Source organism: Grampus griseus, assembly GCF_964374135.1.
Source record: "Grampus griseus genome assembly, chromosome: 21".
NCBI lineage: Eukaryota > Metazoa > Chordata > Mammalia > Artiodactyla > Delphinidae > Grampus > Grampus griseus.
This window is the reverse complement of record NC_139015.1, coordinates 34,502,487-34,524,125: the sequence shown is the minus strand read 5'-3', so window position 1 is coordinate 34,524,125 and position 21,639 is coordinate 34,502,487. Positions and strand designations below refer to the sequence as shown.

Here is a 21,639-nt window from a genome sequence, read left to right as displayed (position 1 = left end):
CGAGATCGCCTTAGCCCAGGAAACACCAGGCTGCTTCCTCCAGCGTCAACTACCCTGCTCGCAGAGAGTCTGATTGTTCCAGGCACAGCTCACGTCACTGGCTGCGAACAGGAAAAAAAGCAACCCCAGCCCTGCTACTTGTCTCTCTGTTACACACACACACACACACACACACACACACACACACACACACACACACCATATTCACACACTGGAACAAATGGCAATTGGCCAGGCAAGCAATTCATTAACATTCCAAATAGCAACACTATTTCTCTTGTGATTGTGCAGCAAGCTTATTAATGTCAACAACAAAATAGAGAGACCACAAATAAAAGTCTCAAGTAATCTGTCAGGCACTACGTGGGGTGGGAACAGAGATAAATTTTCAAAAAGAAAAAAAAAATACGATGGGCATCAAAAGGCTCAGTCAATTCCAAGCAAGGAAAAGGATGACAGCCACAAAGCCATCCCAATGAGCATTTATTTTCCTCTCCCCTTCCTGTTCCAGGCCACATATCATTTAACAGTAATTCAAACTGCATTGCCTTTTGAAGAACTAAATGTTTCTTACAGCCTCAGACTACTACAGCCAGACGTTTAACCAGGAATGTGGTCAGCCCGTATGAGAAATCCAGAATAAAGATGGTGTGTCACCTCCCTCTCATACTGAAAACTTAAAAAAAAAAAAAAAATCCATCGGTTAGCACATGTTAGCTTTAAATATGGCTTAGAGTGAGACACATAAAGCCAACTCTGACCAAGAAGGAGCAAGAAGCTTTTCTAAGAGCTAGAAATGCTCTGTCAGCACAAGAATGCATGCAGCCCCTTGAGTGAGAATTACAAATTGGAAGCTAATAGAAGACCAGAGAATTTTAGTTCCTGACATGTGAAGTTCTGAGTATAATACTCAGGATTGCAATACCTCACTTATCTGGAATCCCTGGGGTATACAGGGTCAGTCACAGAAGCCTCCAGATAAAGGAGGGCTTAGTGTTAATATAAATACAATTTTAAAATAGTTTGTAAAATGCCAATCCGGAAGACAGTGCTGCCTCAACCGACCCCACTCCTCAAATCTGATCTTTTCTTTGATGACTCAGGATTACAAACTTTGTACAGTACAAGGCACAGCTCCTGAGCACTATTCAGGAATGTGGGCTGTCTCCTCTGCTGACAGTGAGCCTGGCAGGTGAAGCTTGGACTTGGGCTGGGCTGCACCCCACGTCGGGGGCTACCTCCTACCTCCTCTGGCCTCTCCACTTCCCATCTCCCACCCTTGAAGCCCATGATGCTTCAACTCTGCTACGAGCGAAACAAAGACATTAGAGAACTTTGGTAGAGTCTGGTCTAAGATGATAATAGATAATCGCTTCTGGACGATCCTGGAGATCTTCTCTGCTTTAAGAATGCAGAGTTTAGAGTCTATGACATCATTTTTGGCTACTTTAAGGTAAACTTTCCTCTCTTCCCAGGTAATCTGAAGCTACTGAACCTTTTAAATTAAAAAACTTCTGGGGCTTCCCTAGTGGCGTAGTGGTTGAGAGTTCGCCTGCCAATGCAGGGGACACGGGTTCGTGCCCCGGTCCGGGAAGATCCCACATGCCGCGGAGCGGCTGGACCCGTGAGCCATGGCCGCTGAGCCTGCGCGTCTGGAGCCTGTGCTCCACAACGGGAGAGGCCACAACAGTGAGAGGCCCGCGTACCGCAAGAAAAAAAAAAAAAAAAAAAAAAAAAAAAATTCTGCAGTGGGGCTTCCCTGGTGGCGCAGTGGTTAAGAGTCCGCCTGCCGATTCAGGGGACATGGGTTCGTGCCCCGGTCCAGGAAGATCCCACATGCCGCGGAGCGGCTAGGTCCGTGAGCCATGGCCGCTGAGCCTGCGCGTCTGGAGCCTGTGTTCCACAACGGGAGAGGCCACAACAGTGAGAGGCCCGCGTACCGCAAAAAAAAAAAAAAAAATCTGCAGTGACTTTATATTTTACAAAGCATGTTCCAAAGATATAAAAAATGATGATAAAGTCGCTCGTTTAGAACATGCATAATTCTAACTTAAGCATATGGTGATTCTATAGGCCAATATCTCCATTTAACACAAATAAGCCTGAGGTAGAACCCATGAAGGAACTAGCAGCAGAGCCAAGATAAAAATTCAAAAAGTACTAGTGGAAGACACGAGACCCTGCTTCAACGTGTCAGAAACAGGGAACATGCTGTAAAAGCAGCACATCGTTTGGGTATTTGCCAGGCAGAATAATGAGGAGTGAGAAGACACCTCCTGATGAACTTAATTTCCTTTTCCCCACCAAAAAGCTTACATAAAAAGAATGAAAACCATGTGCTGCCATGTACAGAAATGGAATCTGATATACAACCTGATTTCTGGGACGTTTAGCAGAAATATCCTATCTTTACCCAAATATGTTACCTTTATCCAAAGACTGCCCAGCTGGTATTATTCCTCCTGTAATGTCATTCCTAGTAACAACTTTCACCTGTTTAACACCTTATACTTTACAGCAGTAGCACAGGTTATCTCATTTGGGTTCTCAACTTGAAAACATTGTGAGGGGGTCGAGGTGAGTGGGGATTGTAAAACCCCCTCTTCATAGGCGGCAGAAGTCAGTTCGGGAGGTGATGGCAGAGCCGCATTCAAATCCTCACTTTGAGCCACACCACACACCACGCAGTTTCCTCATACTGTTCCCAGCACTCTCGTATCGGGACAGAGTGAAGAGCAGAGAGCCATGCCTCCACAGGGTCAGGGTGAACAACACAGGGAACACGTGAGGAAGCTGGCGGGGACCCCTAGCACTCAGGACCCCTGGGTGCTCTGACCCCACCCTACCAACCTGAACTCAGTCCCACTTCTTCCCAGCACCACCGTCCCCTTCAGTCAGGCCTGTGTCTTCATTCCCTAGGACTGCAGCCTCACTCAACCTGCACACGCAACACATGCTTGCCTGCTTGCCGAGGCTCTCCTGAATGGTCCCTGCTGGTGTCCTCCCGCCGGGCACTCTCTTGCTGCACCCTGATCCTGGCTTTCACCATTCAGGGTTCAGCTCAAATGTTACCTTTTCCAAGGGACCTTCTCTGGCCACCCTCCTGAAACAGCCCCGACCCCGACCCCAGTCACTCTCCATCACGACTGCCGTCTCCTGTCTGTAGGGCATCCCTGGCTGTCTGAAGTCCTCCGCGTCGCAGAGACTATAACAGCATCTGCAGAGAGCAGGAGCTCAATGACTACTTGTCAAATAAACTCCTTAAATGTACAGGAAGTTTCCCTTCTCTATTGTATTTCATGTCATTTTCTTTTTAAGAAAATTCAGCATAATCTTTTTTTCTGAAAAATGACTATAGTTAATGCAAAATGAACTTCTTTCCTAAAGGTAAAATAGAGCATGCAGTGAATTTTAAGTTTCCTTCCCACATTAGTTTCCCAGTCCCTTTGCCCAGAAAGAAGCAATATTGCCAGATTCCTAAGCATCCTTCCAGAGACAGTCCATCCATGGACACTGTGTGAGTGTGTATATGTATCCTTTTTCTTCTTATGGGCTACAAATGAAAGCATGATATATATTCTTTCTGTTTCTTGTTTTTCCTTACCATCAAGATCATTCTACTTTAGCACACATAAATCTCCCTCTCTCTGATTCATCGCTACACAGTATTCCAGCATACAGATGTATCTGGGTCTTATTACTGGACATTTAGTTTGCAGTCCTTTGCTTCATAAATAAGGATGCAGTGAATATGCCTGTAATGTAGCACACCTTAAATAACATTTAAACAATATGGTTTTCCAATTGTTTTCTGAATAAGTCTAATTTTCCTCCCCTTACATTTATATCACCCACAGTTGTGGTGTTAGGCACATATGGGGTTCACAACTAGATTCAATATTTAATGATGGCCCCATCCTGCCCCATCCTGCTCTGAGAAGGCTTGACCGTTTTTAGACATCAGCCAGCCTGTGCAGAGGAGCTTGCTTGCTATAAAATAGAGGCAGGCCTCCTGGAGAGCAGCAGCTGTTTAAAGTACAAAATAACTTTTCATAAAAGCTTTAGCAGAAAATAAAGGTGACTTCCATATCAAATAAAAATTGTAGAAGAAACTTACTTACGCAAATTAACTGGAAGGCTGGGAATCCATACTGTACCTTCTGATGCTTTCTCTTACTGAAGACACTATTTGGTACACAAGGCCTAACAAGTTTCTAAAAAGTGTCCCAGTTAATGGTCAAAAGAAAAACTCTCTAAACCTCTCAAAAGGCAGAGTCCCAGAGAACTGAACCCCATCTAATACATTGCTCATGTGTGCCTACCAGGTGCCAGGTGCCAGGGATACGTACAGCACCAATACCGTAAGGCCCTAACATGCAGCTGGCACCCAGTTGGGGGTGGGAGGCGGGGTCAGCAGGAAATTCTGCCACAATTACAATGGTACCTTCTGGATACCCATGAACTAAAGACTTGGCAGAACTCCAGTGAGATAGTTGGGAGGACGACAGTGGCTTCTAGGCAGATGCGTCCTTCCTCTTTATAAAGCTGGGACAAAGTGAGAGAGTGACATGGACTTATATACACTACCAAATGTAAAACAGATAGCTAGTGGGAAGCAGCCACATAGCACAGGGAGATCAGCTCGGTGCTTTGTGTCCACCTAGAGGGGTGGGATAGGGAGGGCAGGAGGGAGATGTAAGAGGGAAGAGATATGGGGATATATGTATACGTATAGCTGATTCACTTTGTTATACAGCAGAAACTAACACACCATTGTAAAGCAATTATACTCCAAAAAAGATGTTAAAAAAAAAACACAAAAAACCACTGTGGAACCATTAGCAGAAAAGGCCGAAGACTGAGTTAAGCACTCTGGAGAGAAGCCAAAGTGGTAATGAATTCTAAATATCAACTGTCCAGAGGTACAATTAACACAGTAGGGGAGGGAAGAGAGGCATGAGATGCAAGAGGAAACCAGCTTCAGTTTATTTTCAGAACAGAATGATGGCCGTAAAAGGATCTCATGGCTCTCCTAGGTTCTTTAGGTCACACTGGCTTGTATGGAACAGAGTAAAGTGAGCGAATATGACCTGGGAGTCAAAGTCACATGGCCCGACATCTTCAAGAGGCTGGTGCTACTGTCACGAAGGTGCTAATAAATGATTTCTTTTCTAGGCCATTCATTTGCACTTAATCTCATTGGGAGAGCTGGAAGGAACCTTAGAAATAATCACCTTCAGTCTCTTCATTTTATAGATGAAGATTCCTGAGGCCCAAGAAACATGAAGCGGCTTGTCCAGGGCCTCATAACTAAGTGACAGAACTGAGACTTGTGTCCAGGTTTCCTAATTTCCAATAGAAGCTGTTTTTCTCCTGTGCTATTTGCTTCTTGAAGCTAAACATTCCACAACCACACATCTTTTCACACTGCTTTTAAGGCTTAAAATGGTTACCTTGAAATCCAATATGAGGAGACTGACTCCAGAAGTGAATGGAGGCCAGCCACTCATGTAATAACTGCAGAGAGGAGGCGTGAAAAATCAACTCTACCAACAGCTTAGGAACAGTCTGGGGGGCCAGAAAAATGTGTGGAAGCTTCCTGCCCCTAACATGGCAGGAGTGAGGTAGGTATCGTTCCATTCTCTGGGTACTATTCCTTTCCATACAGCAACATGATCACAAAATTAGTCAGTCTTCCAGAGAACAATATCTACTTTACCACAGTCATTGAGAGTACATACAAACAACAAATGGCTTTAAATAATAAAAAGAGATAAATTAGATAAAAACTCCCTGCTTTTTTCCTGTCTTCTTCCAGGCTTTCCCAGCTGATCCTTTTCTAATCTGAGGACCAATTTTAAACCCCAGCAGAGGGTGGCAGCCATCTAGCGTCCCACATGGCAGGACTAGATCCTGATCCCCAGGTGGTCCAGCCACATGAGACCTCACGCAGGCTCCCCTGCCTCTGTTCTGTGCTAAGAGTCTGTGCCAGAACCCTGTTGCCACGCGTCACCAATCTACCACCTTAATGGATTAGACACCTCACAGACTACTTTCCAAAACAGAACTCATACAGCTTCTCTCGGAATACAGACTGGACCTGCTCTCTGGTCCCTTATCCTTCAATCCCAGCCTGAGGAGCTAGTTTCACAACCCATTCCCTTTGTCCACTAATACTTTTCATAAAGGTCTGATAATGCTTATCCTTGCCCATCTCAGGTGGGCACAAAAGTGAAAAGTTTTGTCTAGCCATGGGGCTAAAGATTTCCTTCACTCATAAGTCATTATCTGAAATGTAAACTAAGCCCAATTTTAATGAACAATCACTGTCTTCGGTAATTGGCAGTTGAAGGTCGAAGTTGTCTTTGACTCGTTCAACCCACGAGGATGTGCTGCTTCCCTCCAGCGGCCCTCAGCCTCGCCTGTAGGTTCACAGGCTCTAGTTCCATCTGTTCCTTAAACACACAAAGGAACAGGATGGGAAAAAAATCTTTAAATAGAACCTTCTTACATTTAAAATTAAATAACATTCTTGCTGGGGGGAGGGGGAGGCGGGGGGAGAAACCACCCTGTAAGCATGAAATAGTTCCAAACTTGAAAAAAACATTATTTATCCCTCATAAACCAAATCCAGTCATGTAAGACATTTAGACAAGAGTCATATATTAGACTTGCTATTTAGAAGCCCAGAAACACAGAAGGAAAACTGCATCTTTGTGTTCATAAGACATAATTCTGTGTAACTGACACTGCCACATTCAGCTCAGACCTTTTCAAACCATCACATGGAAAAGCAACAAAGAACTTTGTCTTGAAGTCACTAGACCTTCTGGAGGGGCAGAAAACCTCTCATGTACCACTAAGACACTAAAACCTTGTTCTGTGCTGGAAGAAGGTCCTCTTCATTCTATCCCAAAGTACATACAAAATGCAGATACAGAAGTGGTATCATTTCAGACCTCCCAGAGCTGTTCTTCTAGCTGTTGGAGGAAGTCATCAAGAGGACACGTCTACCAGTTGACCCTGGAGCCGGACCTGGGCACCCAGAGGCTCCTCACCCAGCCCCCACCCTCGGAATGTGCATTCCACTTGCCTTCCCCGTGCTAGGAGCTGCTCAAGGACGCGGCCTTGAGACAGTAAGGTAGTGTTGGGACCATCTGGACGGCCTACCTGACGGGAACCCACTTAAGGCTGCTTATAAACTTTAAGACCCTGGGCTGGTGCAGAGATCCGCTGTGTCTCAGATGCCCAAGACAAGCCTCATAAGTTCCCTTGCGTATTAAACCTGCCACCTACCAGTCCGGAGTGACTGCCTCTTTCTTCGGTTTCTCCTTGCCCTCCTCATATGGGGCCAGGTTGTGAACCAACACCAGTGAGTAAACCAGTAATTACAGATGGGATGGTAAGTGCTGAGAAAATATTCTGTCCCAGAAGCCAATCCAATAAACCCACCCATAATAATCTCATTTAGTGTCAATTCAACAAATATCCCCTAAGTACCTAAGTCATGCCAGACACACTGTCCAGAAGGAAATAAAACGGTCAGATATCGCTGCCCTCGTGGAGCTTCACGCCAAAGGCAAATTATTCTCTAAGCAAGAAACGATGCCAATTACAGTACATGACTGTACTTGCATTTTTTCCAAAAAAAGATGATTTGTACAGAGAGAGCATTTGCTGCCTCACTTTCATTTATCAGAAAGTCCTCTAAACCCACAAATTTTCATTTTCCATTTCTTTGCTTAGTTCACTTGGTAGTCTGGGTCACTTATCAGTTTCTATCTGTACTTAATAATTTCAAATCATATTTATAATTTCACCAAAAATGGTCACCACTTGGTGTTACATAAGAGTAACTATAAGCTCTATAGTGCAAAAGACAAAACACCTGTTTAATTCTGTTCACCACCATGATTTCCCTCATTTGTTATGTCAGGCACTAAGAACAGAATATTAAACAAAACCAGACAGATTCCTGCTCTCACTGAGCTTACGCTGAGATAGACATCAACTAAAGAACCATTCACTGAAAATAATCAAATAATCACACAAGCAAATGTAAAACAGTAGTGCGCCACTATGAGGTACTCTGTGTCTCCACGGGTTCTGACCTAGTCAAAAAAAACTAAACAAACAAAACCAGCAGATTTCTACTTAATACTCTCTGCCTCATCCAAATTTCAATGTGGCCAAGACAGTAACGGTGGCTTCACCAAGGTTAATAGCACTTAAGGTGGCAGCAAAGTGCAATGGTTCTGAGCCAAGCAGACCTGTGTTTACATCTTGGGTTTGTCATTGACTGAATGTATGACTTTGGGTAAGTTACTTAAATTTTCTAAATCTCAATGAAAAATGGGGGAAACATGACTCAATGGACATTTGATGATTTCACGCTACTCACCAAGAACTTCCTACTTTAGGGGAAACTCCCACTGTGTGCCAGAGTGGGGGACAAATAGTCCCTGTCCCTGTAAGTTAGCAGTGAAGGCCATGTGACCTAAGCCAGCCACTTGATGCTGCCAAGGGAATGACACAGACACAGGGTCAGAGCATCCCTGTAGCAGAAGTGGTGGCAGCTGTAGGGTCCTCACCACACCTTTCCCATGGAAGCCACTTGGCGTTTCCTCTGCTGTCAGCATTCCTTGGTGGGAAGCTATTTTCCTACTATGATTCTTAAATAGCCTCCCCCTCCAGTTTGTGAGCTACCTGATGACTTTCCAATAAATTCCTTTATACTTCAGTTATCCAGGGTCAGTTTCCATTTATTTTGTAGCCAAGAATCCTGGCTATAAGAAATGACATTATTGGAGACAGTGGAGAGGAAACACAGATGAAGCACTTAGCATAGCATCTGATATGTAAGTGGCATATCTGTGATAATTGGGTAGTAAAGCTAGATCCCGATATGCTATAAGACTTGTGATTTTGAGATCTGAAAATACTCCTGTCCAAGTTTCATGAAACAAACAATAAAGCAGCTCAAGTTAGAGCTTCACTTCAGTAACAAAGATTAAGAAGATCCTGGTTCCTATTTAAGCCTGAGTGGCCAAATACAAATAATCATCAATAAAACATTTGTGTTTCCTGTGCCTTAAACATCTATCCACCACTCCTACCCCAACCCTACTCCACACAGCAGTGTCTGCTCATCTGTTCCCACTACCACAGTGCTCTCCAAGTCTCTGGAGAAAACATTCTGCACAATGCAAGTTAATTAGAAAGTGAGGTTCCTTCTCTAGATGAAATCTTTCCTTTCTTACTTAGATAATAAATTAAAATTATTCTGATAAATGAAATGGTTTTCAACTTAGCAGTGCTCATTCAAGGGATCCTCAGAGCTGGCCAAGTATGTGCTAGAAATTTATAGTAGCATTTTTATGGGGGATGCTAACCATTAGATGTTAAAAACAGTCCAATACACATTTTTATGTAAGAGGAACCAATAAATGGAAACACAGAATCTAAGGCAAATAGCATTCAAAAGGGATCAGAGCTAGGCTTTCAATTCTCAAATTTTCTAGGGACAAAACCACTCCTAAGAAGACTAAAAATCTCTAGCAGAAGGGAAAAACCTCCTTACAAAGAAGAGCAACAACCAAGGGCTGATGAGAGCTAGTATGACAGTGAGATCGAGATCCCAACTTGGGTTGACAATCTAAAGTAAATCTTAATGTCTCTTAGAGGCAGCTGCAGACACACAGTCATTGACACCCGACAGCCCCAAATAAGCCTGGTAGACAGGAAAGTGCAAGCGTGAGGTAAAAAAGTAAGAGGTCAACAGCATCTTTCATGCCTCCTGCTCTAATATGTTAGAAACACAACTGGGTAAGATATCAAATACCTTAAAAACACACTATTAGTTCCCTTCCACGTACTTTAGAAGACCCAGAGGGATTGCACAGAACTAACGGGCAACTTCTGTCTATTCTCTTGTAGGGGGTATTTTTACTAAGTAATCATTGATATGTACAAAATAACATATAAAATACATAAAACACATTTTGTATACATACAAACCACACAAAAACACATAAAAACATAAAAGTAATGTTCATGCAAGATATTAAACTAATAATAATCAAAGTAAACACCCTTCAAACCGCCACCCCCAATATGTGAAATAGAATATAACAGGGCCATTAAAGCTTCCTGGGGTCCCATTCCACCTGTTTTGCTGTTCCTCCATCTAAACGCTCTGGAAAACAATTTGGCATTATCTCGTAAAGTAGAATTTGTCACCTTATGACCTGGCAGCTCTTCTCCCAGTACTATACTCTAGAAAAACTCTTACATATATGCTCCAGGAGATGAGTTCAAAAACTGTCATTGTTTGTAACAGGAAAGCATGGGAAACCCTTCAAATGGTTAAATTAATTATGGTAACTTCGTACAACACAACAGCATATCTTCCTATTGTGAGGGAAAGGGTAAGGAACATTCCTGGTGGACACTGTGCTGCACTGCAGGACAGCTCTGAAGGGGCACCTCTCTGCTTCAGACCTCTGCTGAGGCAGCGGAGGCCCCTGGGGAGACTGCATCACAGCCTAGCTTCTTTTCCTCTCTCCTCCAAAGTGCATCCCACCCTTCCCGGGTACCATCTGGAGAGCACTTCCCAACATACTCCCTATGAGTTAATATGTGACTCAAGAGTTTGCTGCCCAGGGATCTTTACTCAGGCCCTCACTTACCTCACTTACCTTACTCTTGTAATCCTTAGGATAAGCCCTACTAGGTAGATACTGTTAATCTCACTTTAGAGATGGGTTTCAGAGAAGTTAGCTAAATTGCCTAAAGTCATTCAGCTGAAATCAGGACTTGAATCAATGTTGACTCTACTAGTTTCCTAAAAGCTATGCTCTTACTATTACTCTGTGGGGCCTGAGCTTAGCTTGTCTTTGTATACATTCCTAGAAGCAAAGAGAACTGCATTTCTTTTAAAGTATTCTTTGATTCAAGTCCTAATTGTAACTTTTCTCCAGAATTATCAAGGTTTTACAATATATTACAGCATATATTTATTTTACTATATATTTATATATGTATTTATTTTACTATATATTTACATTCTACTATATAGTTATATAAAATACTATATATCTACTATATATTACAGTATAAATATATTTTACTATATATTACAGTAATACAGCATCACAATCGCTCACCAAGTCATGATGAGTCTACTGGTTTACGAACATAAGGTTAAATAAGAAATATTTAATTTTTATTGAGCTAGCTCTGAGAAATCTGGCTCCACCACCTTTAATCATTCTGACCAGGATAAGGGAGAGCTGCTCAGCCTCACATCACACCATCATTAGTTACGGGGCAAAGTTTAGGGCAGTACTGTCCAAAAGAAATGTAATGAAAGGTGCATATATAAGTTAAATTTTTCTAGTAATCTTATTAAAATGAGTAAAAAGAAAACTGGTGAAGTTAACTTTAAAAACATATTTTACTTAACCCGACATTATCTAAAACATTATCATTTCAATGTGTATAAAATTTGTAATAAATAAAAATCCTTTTTGTATACTAAGTCTTTGAAATCTGGTGTGTGTTTTACACTCACAAGCATCTCAGTTTCGACTCAGCACGTTGAAGAGTTGGAAACAAAGGGCTAATGATGAGATGTGAGAATTTCTAGTATTTCTACTCTCCACTCCTTTCCAGGCAACAATAAAAGTACTTGACATTCAGTAAGACTTGTCATAAAAAATTTTCTCTCAAATATGAAGCCTGTCTCCTTGATGATCTATTTAAACAAGAGAGAATTTTCATTTATTTATATTACTGAGGTCTGAGGTCCTTGACGGACCAAGACATAATTTCTTTGCCATCAGCAGACTTGGGACCATTTTGTCATCTCAGAGTATTAGTATTATTAAAACAAACAAACAAACAAAAACCCTCTTAAATGGAGGGTTCCAAGAAAGAAACAAGGTACCTTCTCTCTTCCTTTATCTTAAAATCCCCAGAATGTCCCAAAGCTCTGCCTCTGATGGTCTGAGTAACCTCCAGCAAGTCTCAATTTTTTAGGGACCTGCATTCCTCATCTATGAAATATGGGTGTTGAATGAGAAATCTCTATAGTTCATTCCAGAACCAACATTTTGTGACTACATGGCAGAGTGTGATGAACAAACTGTCTTCTGAAAAGCAACCAAAAATTCATTTCATTGTTGTTTTGCTTCTTCCTGAGAAAAAGTTGCACATTATTTACCTATCAGTGTTAAACTAAATATTGGTCCCCAAAGTCTACATCCTAATCCCTGGATTAGGAGATTTTTATGTTCCTCTGTAAATATGTTACCTTACGTGGCAAAAGAGACTTACAAGTTGTGATTATGTTAAGGACCTTGAGGTGGGGAGACTACCCTGGGTTATCTTGGTGGGCACAGTGGAACCACAAGTGTTCTTAGAGAGATGTAGAAGGTCAGAGTCAGAGGACATGTAACAACAGAAGGAGAGCTTACCACATTTGTGTTGTCTTAAGACACTAAATTTATGGTAATTTGTTACAGCAGCAACAGGAAGCTAATACACCTAATATATCATGCTAGTATCATCCCAGATGGCATGTTATGTGCCTTCTTTATTAGGAGTAGATGTACTGATTTCTAACTAATCTTCCTATTTCATTAGGGTTGAAAGGTTTTATGTTGGTTCTTATATGTGAGAACAATAACAGTATATAAGTTTCAATAAAAATAGCACTTCCTCTTTCTGGAAAATATGCAGAAATATTAAAATTTTAAGTTACCATTAATGAAGATAGCAAGTCTATATTAAAACCAAGGCATCGGGGGCTTCCCTGGTGGCGCAGTGGTTGAGAGTCTGCCTGCCGATGCAGGGGACACGGGTTCATGCCCCAGTCCGGGAAGATCCCGCATGTTGCGGAGTGGCTGGGCCCGTGAGCCATGGCCGCTGAGCCTGCACGTCCAGAGCCTGTGCTCCGCAACGGGAGAGGCCACAACAGTGAGAGGCTCGTGTACCACAAAAAAAAACAAAAAAAAAAAACAAGGCATCTAAGAGCATCTGAAGATCCACACTGCCCACCCCCTAAAAAAAATCTCAAATAGGCTCCTCAGGAAATGGATAAAAAGATTATCTGGTACAGCAGAGATATCCTGTTGTCAATCAAAATCCCTTTTCTTCTCCATGGTACAGGGTTGTTGCTGGGAAGATCCAAACACTGCTCCCAGCCCCATCTGCAGCTAGACGCCCGCCAACAGAGTGTGAGTGATGGAACCTATGCCACCTGCAGTCCAGGTCCTTCAAGAACCACTGGCCCCTCCATGCTCCTTCTCCTTTTACAAGCCAGACACAGAACAATTAAGATGTCTCTGGGGATGATGAAGGCACAGAATGCAAAGAGGCTGCTATGTTTCTGTGAAGAACCTACTCACCAGGAATGTGTGCCTCAGACAACTGGATAGGCAAGAAATACATCTCTACTGTGTCTGAGCCTCGATGCAACTTGGGATCATTTACTATAGCAATTTAGCCCACTCAGACTGATACATCTATTAACATTTAAGAAAGGAGACCCAACATTTGGTTGTTGAGTTTACTTCCATGGTGACAAATTAATTGTATGTGGTAAAAATTGTAGCTTTGTGTGTAGTGAACTGACTAATCTTCTACTCACTGGGTCAATTACTCTATATGAAGGATAGTTTCCTCAGAAAATGTTTGCTGAGATGTTTATAAATCCTGGTAAAAAATTGAAGGTAGTGTCAGTACTTCTGGGCAATATATGATGATAAGAGAAAAATAAAAGGAATTCAAACAGTGTGAAAGGTAAATTTATCATAAACTCTTGTATAGGTATACTGAGATACAGAATGGGTGTGTGGTAAGACAGGGAAAAAGTGATATGTGGTGTATTTTAATTATTTGCATTATTTAAATCAAAGTTCCAATGTTACAGATTGCACAAATTGTAAGGAGACCTTAAAAAACAAAAATCAAGCTATAGATTTTGCTCTAGTTCCCTCCTTTCTTTACTAAGCCCATTGGCAAATGGTTAACTTTTCCTACTTATTTCTAAGAATAAAATTTTCCCCACAGGCAGTTAATCAACAACCCGATTCCTGGAAAACTGTGATAATGTGAGGCTTCCTCACTTGCAAGGGCATTTGATGGAATCTTGCTTGAGTCAAATGTGCTTCATTTTCCTAGGCCAAGAATTAGAGAAATGGGATCTGAAATCAACCACCATCTTTTTGGGCTCTCATATTAACATTAAACATAATATATCTGGGCTTCCCTGGGGCGGCAGTGGTTGAGAATCCACCTGCCAATTCAGGGGACACAGGTTTGCGCCCTGGTCCAGGAAGATCCCACATGCCGTGGAGCAACTAAGCCCGTGCACCACAACTACTGAGCCTGCGCTCTAGGGCCTGAAAGCCACAACTACTGAGCCCATGTGCCACAACTTCTGAAGCCCACATGCCTAGAGCCTCTGCTCCTCAACAAGAAAAGCCACCACAATGAGAAGCCCGTGCACTGCAACGAAGAGTAACCCACGCTCGCTGCAACTAGAGAAATCCCACGTGCCGCAACAAAGACCCAGCACAGCCAAATATAAATTAATTCTTTCAAAAAGAAAATTGTACATAATATATCTTCTAAACACAAAAAACAGGGGGGAACTTCTAGACGGCAGAGGAGTAAGACATAGAGGTCACCTTCCTCCCCACAAACACATCAAAAATACATCTACATGGGGAACAACGCCTACAGAACACCTACTGAATGCTGGCAGAAGACCTCAGACTTCCCAAAAGGCAAGAAATTCCCCACGTACCTGGGTAGGGAAAAAGAGAAAAGAAAAAACAGAGACAAAAGAATAGTGACGGGACCTGAACCTCTGGGAAGGAGCTGCGAAGGAGGAAAAGTTTCCACACACTAGGGAGCCCTTTCACTGGTGGAAAAAGGGGGGTGGGCGGGGGGGGGGGGGAAGCTTCGGAGCCATGGAGGAGAACGCAGCAACAGGGGTGCAGAGGGCAAAGCAGAGAGATTCCCACACAGAGGATCGGTGCCGACCAGGACTCCCCAGCCCGAGAGACTTGCCTGCTTACTCGCCAGGGCGGGAGGGGACTGGGAGCTGAGGCTCAGGCTTCGGAGGACAGATTGCAGGGAGAGGACTGGGGTTGGCTGCGTGAACACAGCCTGAAGGGGGCTAGTGCACCACAGCTAAATGGGAGGGAGTCCGGGAGAAAGTCTGGACCTGCATATGACGCAAGAGACCATTGTTTCTGGGAGCGGGAGGAGAGGGGACTCCTTCCCTGACTGCCCATAGAAGGGAAAGCACCAGCTTCAAAGATGGGCACAAGCTGTGGCTATCAGGTCGGACCCCAGAGACGGGCATGAACCGCTAACACTGCTGCTGCAGCCACCAAGAAGCCTGTGTGCAAGCACACGTCACTATCCATAACCACCCCAGAAGCCTGTACAGCCTGCCACCGCCAGGGTCCTGTGATCCAGGGACAACTTTCCCGGGAGAACACACGGCGTGCCTCAGGATGTTGCAACGTCACGCTGGCCACTGCCACTGCAGGCCTGACCTGCATTCCAATTATAATTACCGTACCCCTCCTTCCCTCCCCCGGCATGAGTGAGCCAGAGCCCCCAATCAGCCGCTGCTTTAACCCCATCCTGTCTGGTTGGGAACAGAAACCTGAGGGCAGAGGTCAGGGCAAAACCAAAGCTGAACCCCAAGAGGCGTGCAAACAAAGAGGAGAAAGGGAAATTTCTCTGTGCAGACTCAGGAGCAGTGGATTAATTCCTCACAATCAACTTGATATACCTTGCAGCTGTGGAATTCCTGAATAGTAAAAGAATCATCACAAATTGAGGCGATGGACTTTGGGAGTTTGACTTGGGGTTTGCTGTCTGTGACTTAGTTATTTCTGATTTTTATATTTATCTTAGTATACTTTTTAGTGCTTGTTATCACTGGTGGATTTGTTTCTTGGTTTGGTTGCTCTCTTCCTTTTTCTTCTTTTATTACTTTTTAATTTTTTTATTTAAATAACTTTTTTTTTTTTTTTTTTGGTTTTTTTGCGCTACGTGGGCCTCTCACTATTGTGGCCTCTCCCGTTGCGGAGCGCAGGCTCCGGACGCGCAGGCTCAGCGGCCATGGCTCACGGGCCCAGCCACTCCGCGGCATGCGGGATCCCCCCGGACCGGGGCACAAACCCGCGTCCCCCGCATCGGCAGGCAGACTCTCAACCACTGCGCCACCAGGGAAGCCCTATTTAAATAACTTTTTAAATTTTTTTATTTTAATTATTTTATTTTATTTCATTTTTTAATTGTTTTTTCTTTCTTTTTTTCTCCCTTTTCTTCTGAGCCGTGGGGCTGACAGGCTCTGGGTGCTCTGGCCTTATGTCAGGTCTGAGCCTCTAAGGTGGGAGAGCCCAGTTCAGAACACTGGACCACCAGAGACCCCCCGGCCCCACGTAATATCAATCGGCAAGAGCTCACCCAGAGATCTCCATCTCAACACTAAGAACGAACTCCACCCAACGGTCAGAAAGTTACAGTGCTGGATGTCCCATGCCAAAAAACTAGCTAGACAGGAACACAACCCCATCCATTAGCAGAAAGGCTGCTTAAAATCATACTAAGTTCACAGACACTCCAAAACACACCACCACATGTAGCCCTGCCAACCAGAAAGACAAGATCCAGCCCCACCCACCAGAACACAGGCACCAGTCCCCTCCACCAGGAAGCCTACACAGCCCACTGAACCAACCTTACCCACTGAGGGGAGACACCAAAAAAAAAACAAAAAACGAGAACTACAAACCTGCAGCCTTCAAAATGGAGACTCCGAACACAGTAAGTTAAGCAAAATGAGAAGACAGAGGACTACGCAGCAGATGAAGAAGCAAGGTTAAAACGCACCAGACCAAACAAATGAAGAGGAAATCTGCATTCTACCTGAAAAAGAATTCAGAGTAATCATAATAAAGATGATCCAAAATCTTGGAAACAGAATGGAGAAAATACAACACACGTTTAACAAGGACCTAGAAAAACTAAAGAGCAAACAAACAATGATGAACAACACAATAAAGGAAATTAAAAATTCTCTAGAAGGAATCAATAGCAGAATAACTGAGGCAGTAGAATAGATAAGTGGCCTGGAAGATAAAACAGTGTAAATAATTACCACAGAGCATAATAAAATAAAAAAGAATGAAAAGAATTGAAGACAGTCTCAGAGACCTCTGGGACAACATTAAACATGCCAACAATCGAATTATAGGGGTCCCAGAAGAAGAAGAGAAGAAGAAAGGGACTGAAAAAATATTTGAAGAGATTATAGTTGCAAACTTCCCTAACATGGGAAAGGAACTAGTCACTCAAGTCCAGGAAGCACAGAGAGTCCTATACAGGACAAATCCAAGAAGAAACACACTGAGACACATAGTAATCAAACTGACAAAAATTAAATACAAAGAAAAACTATTAAAAGCAGCAAGGGAAAAGCAACAAACAACATACAAGGGAATACCCATAAGGTTAACAGCTGATCTTTCAGCAGAAACTCTGCAAGCCAGAAGGCAGTGACAGGACATATTTAAAGTGATGAAAGGGAAAAACCTGCAACCAAGATTACTCTACCCAGCAAACATCTCATTCAGATTCAACAGAGAAATTAAAACCTTTACAGACAAGCAAAAGCTAAGAGAATTCAGCACCACCAAACCAGCTTTACAATAAATGCTAAAGGAACTTCTCTAGGCAGGAATCACAAGAGAAGGAAAAGATCTACAATAACAAACCCAAAACAATTAAGAAAATGGTAATAGAAACATACATATTGATAATTACCTTAAATGTAAATGGATTAAATGCTCCCACCAAAAGAAATAGACTGGCTGAATAGATACAAAAACAAGACCTCCCATATATATTCTGTCTACAAGAGACCCACTTAAGACCTAGGGACACATACAGACTGAAAGTGAGGGGATGGAAAAAGATATTCCATGCCAATGGAAATCAAAAGAAAGCTGGAGTAGCAATTCTCATATCAGACAAAATAGACTTTAAAATAAAGACTATTAGAAGAGACAAAGAAGGACACTACATAGTGATCAAGGGATCAATCCAAGAAGAAGATATAACAATTGTAAATATTTATGCACCCAACATAGGAGCACCTCCATATACGCAGGCAAATGCTAACAGCCATAAAAGGGGAAATCGACAGTAACACAGCAATAGTAGGGGACTTTAACACTCCACTTTCACCAATGGACAGATCATCCAAAATGAAAATAAATAAGGAGACACAAGCTTTAAATGACACATTAAACAAGATGGACTTAACTGATATTTATAGGACATTTCATCCAAAAACAACAGAATATACTTTCTTCTCAACTGCTCATGGAACATTCTCCAGGATAGATTATATCCTGTGTCACAAATCAAGCCTTGGTAAGTTAGAGAAAACTGAAATCATATCAAGTATCTTTTCCGACCACAATGCTATGAGACTAGATATGAGTCACAGGAAAAAATCTGGAAAAAATACAAACACATGGAAGCTAAACAATACACTACTAAATAACCAAGAGATCACTGAAGAAATCAAAGAGGAAATCAACAAATACCTAGACACAAATGACAATGAAAACATGACGACCCAAAACCTATGAGATGCAGCAAAAGAAGTTCTAAGAGGGAAGTTTACAGCAATAAAATCCTATCTCAAGAAATAAGAAAAATCTCAGATAAACAACCTAACCTTATACCTAAAGCAATTAGAGAAAAAAGAGCAAAAAACCCCCAAAGTTAGCAGAAGGAAAGAAGTCATAAAGATCAGATCAGAAATAAATGAAAAAGAAATGAAAGAAACAATAGGAAAGATCAATAAAACTAAAAGCTGGTTCTTTGAGAAGATAAATAAAATTAATAAACCACTAGCTAGACACATCAAGAAAGAAAGGGAGAAGACTCAAATCAACAGAAGTAGAAATTAACAAGGAGAAGTAACAACTGACACTGTAGAAATACAAAGAATCATGAGAGATTACTATGAGCAACTCTGTGCCAATAAAATGGACAACCTGGAAGAAATGGACAAATTCTTAGAAAAGTACAACCTTCTGAGATTGAACCAGGAAGAAATAGAAAATATGAACAGACCAATCACAAGCACTGAAATTGAGACTGTGATTAAAAATCTTCCAACAAACAAAAGCCCAGGAGCAGATGGCTTCACAGGCGAATTCTATCAAACATTGAGAAGAGCTAACACCTATCCTTTTCAAACTCTTCCAAAATATAGCAGAGGGAGGAACACCCCCAAACTCATTCTACGAGGCCACCATCACCCTGATACCAAAACCAGGCAAAGATATCACAACGAGAGAAAACTACAGGCCAATATCACGGATGAACATAGATGTAAAAATCCTCAACAAAATACTAGCAAACAGAACCCAAAAGCCCATTAAAAGGATCATACAACATGATCAAGTGGGGTTTATCCCAGGAATGCAAGGATTCTTCAATATACGCAAATCAATCAATGTCATACACCATATTAACAAACTGAAGGAGAAAAACCATATGATCAACTCAATAGATGCAGAAAAAGCTTTCAACAAAATTCAACACTAATTTATGATAAAAACTCTCCAGAAAGCAGGCATAAGAGGGAACTTACCTCAACATAATAAAGGCCATATATGACAAACCCACAGCCAACATCGTTCTCAATGGTAGAAAACTGAAACCATTTCCTCTAAAATCAGGAACAAGATAAGGATGCCCACTCTAGTTTTGGAAGTTTTAGCCACAGCACTCAGAAAAGAAAAAGAAATAAAAGGAATCCAAATCGGAAAAGAAGTAAAGCTGTCACTGTTTGCAGATGGCATGATACTATACATAGAGAATCTGAAAGATGCTACCAGAAAACTACTAGAGCTGATCAATGAATTTGGTAAAGTAGCAGGATACAAAATTAATGCACAAAAATCTCTTGCACTCCTATAAACTAATGGTGAAAAATCTGAAAGAGAAATTAAGGAAATGCTCCCATTTACCATTGCAACAAAAAGAAAAAAATACCTAGGAATAAACCTACCTAAGGAGACAAAAGACCTGTATGCAGAAAACTATGAGAGACTGATGAAAGAATTTAAAGATGATACCAACAGATGGAAAGACATACCATGTTCTTGGAATGGAAGAATAACCATTGTGTAAATGACTATACTACCCAAAGCAATCTACAGTTTACATGCAATCCTTATCAAACTACCAATGGCATTCTTCACAGAACTAGAGCAAAAACTTTCACAGTTTGTATGGAAAGGCAAAAGACCCCGAATAGCCAGTGCAATTTTGAGAAAGAAAAACAGAACTGGAGGAAGCAGGCTCCCTGACTTCAGACTATACTCCAAAGCTATAGTAATCAAGACAGTATGGTACTGGCACAAAACCAGAAATACAGATCTATGGAACAGGATAGAAAGCCCAGAGATAAACCCATGCACATATGGTCACCTTATCTTTGATAAAGGAGGCAAGAATATACAATGGAGAAAAGACAGCCTCTTCAATAAGTGGTGCTGGGCAAAACGGACAGCTACATGTAAAAGAATGAAATTAGAACTCTTCCTAAACTCCAAATGGATTAAAGACCTAAATGTAAGGCCAGACACTATAAAACTCTTAGAGGAAAACATAGGAAGAACACTCTGACATAAATCACAGCAAGATCTTTTTGATCCACCTCCTAGAGTAATGGAAACAAAAACAAAAAGAAACAAATGGGACCTAATGAAACTTAAAAGTTTTTGCACAGCGAAGGAAAACATAAACAAGACGAAGAGACAACCCTCAGAATGGGAGAAAATATTTGCAAATGAAGCAACTGACAAAGGATTAATCTCCAAAATATACAAGCAGCTCATGAAGCTCAATATCAAAAAAACAAACAACCCAATCCAAAAATGGGCTGAAGACCTAAATAGACATTTCTCCAAAGAAGATATACAGATTGCCAAGAAACACATGAAAGGATGCTCAACATCACTAATCATTAGAGAAATGCAAATCAAAACTATGATGAGGTATCACCTCACACCAGTCAGAATGGCTATCATCAAAAAGAGAGGGTGTGGAGAAAAGGGAACCCCTTCTGGAGAGGGTGTGGAGATAAGGGAACCCTCTTGCACTGTTGGTGGGAATGTAAACTGATACAGCCACTGTGGAGAACAGTATAGAGGTTCCTTAAAAAACTAAAAATAGAACCACCATACGACCCAGCAATCCCACTACTGGGCATATACCCTGAGAAAACCATAATTCAAAAAGAGTCACATACCACAATATTCATTGTAGCACTATTTACCATAGTCAGGACATGTAAGCAACCTAAGTGCCCATTGACAGATGAAAGTAAAAGAAGATGTGGCACATATATACAGTGGAATATTACTCAGCCATAAAGAGAAACGAAATTGAGTTATTTTTAGTGAGGTGGATGGACTTAGAGTCTGTCATACAGAGTCAAGTAAGTCAGAAAGAGAAAAACAAATACCGTATGCGAACACATATATATGGAACCTAAAAAAAAAAAAAAAGTTTCTGATGAACCTA

The 21,639-nt window shown here is 41.9% G+C and overlaps 1 protein-coding gene across 9 annotated transcripts in view; it reads right to left on the bottom strand.

Moving 5' to 3' along the window:
- PSD3 (pleckstrin and Sec7 domain containing 3) overlaps positions 1 to 21,639 on the bottom strand; it is a gene marked incomplete at both ends in the record, with an annotated part of 558,422 nt that overhangs the window by 183,568 nt on the left and 353,215 nt on the right. The window lies entirely within an intron of this gene.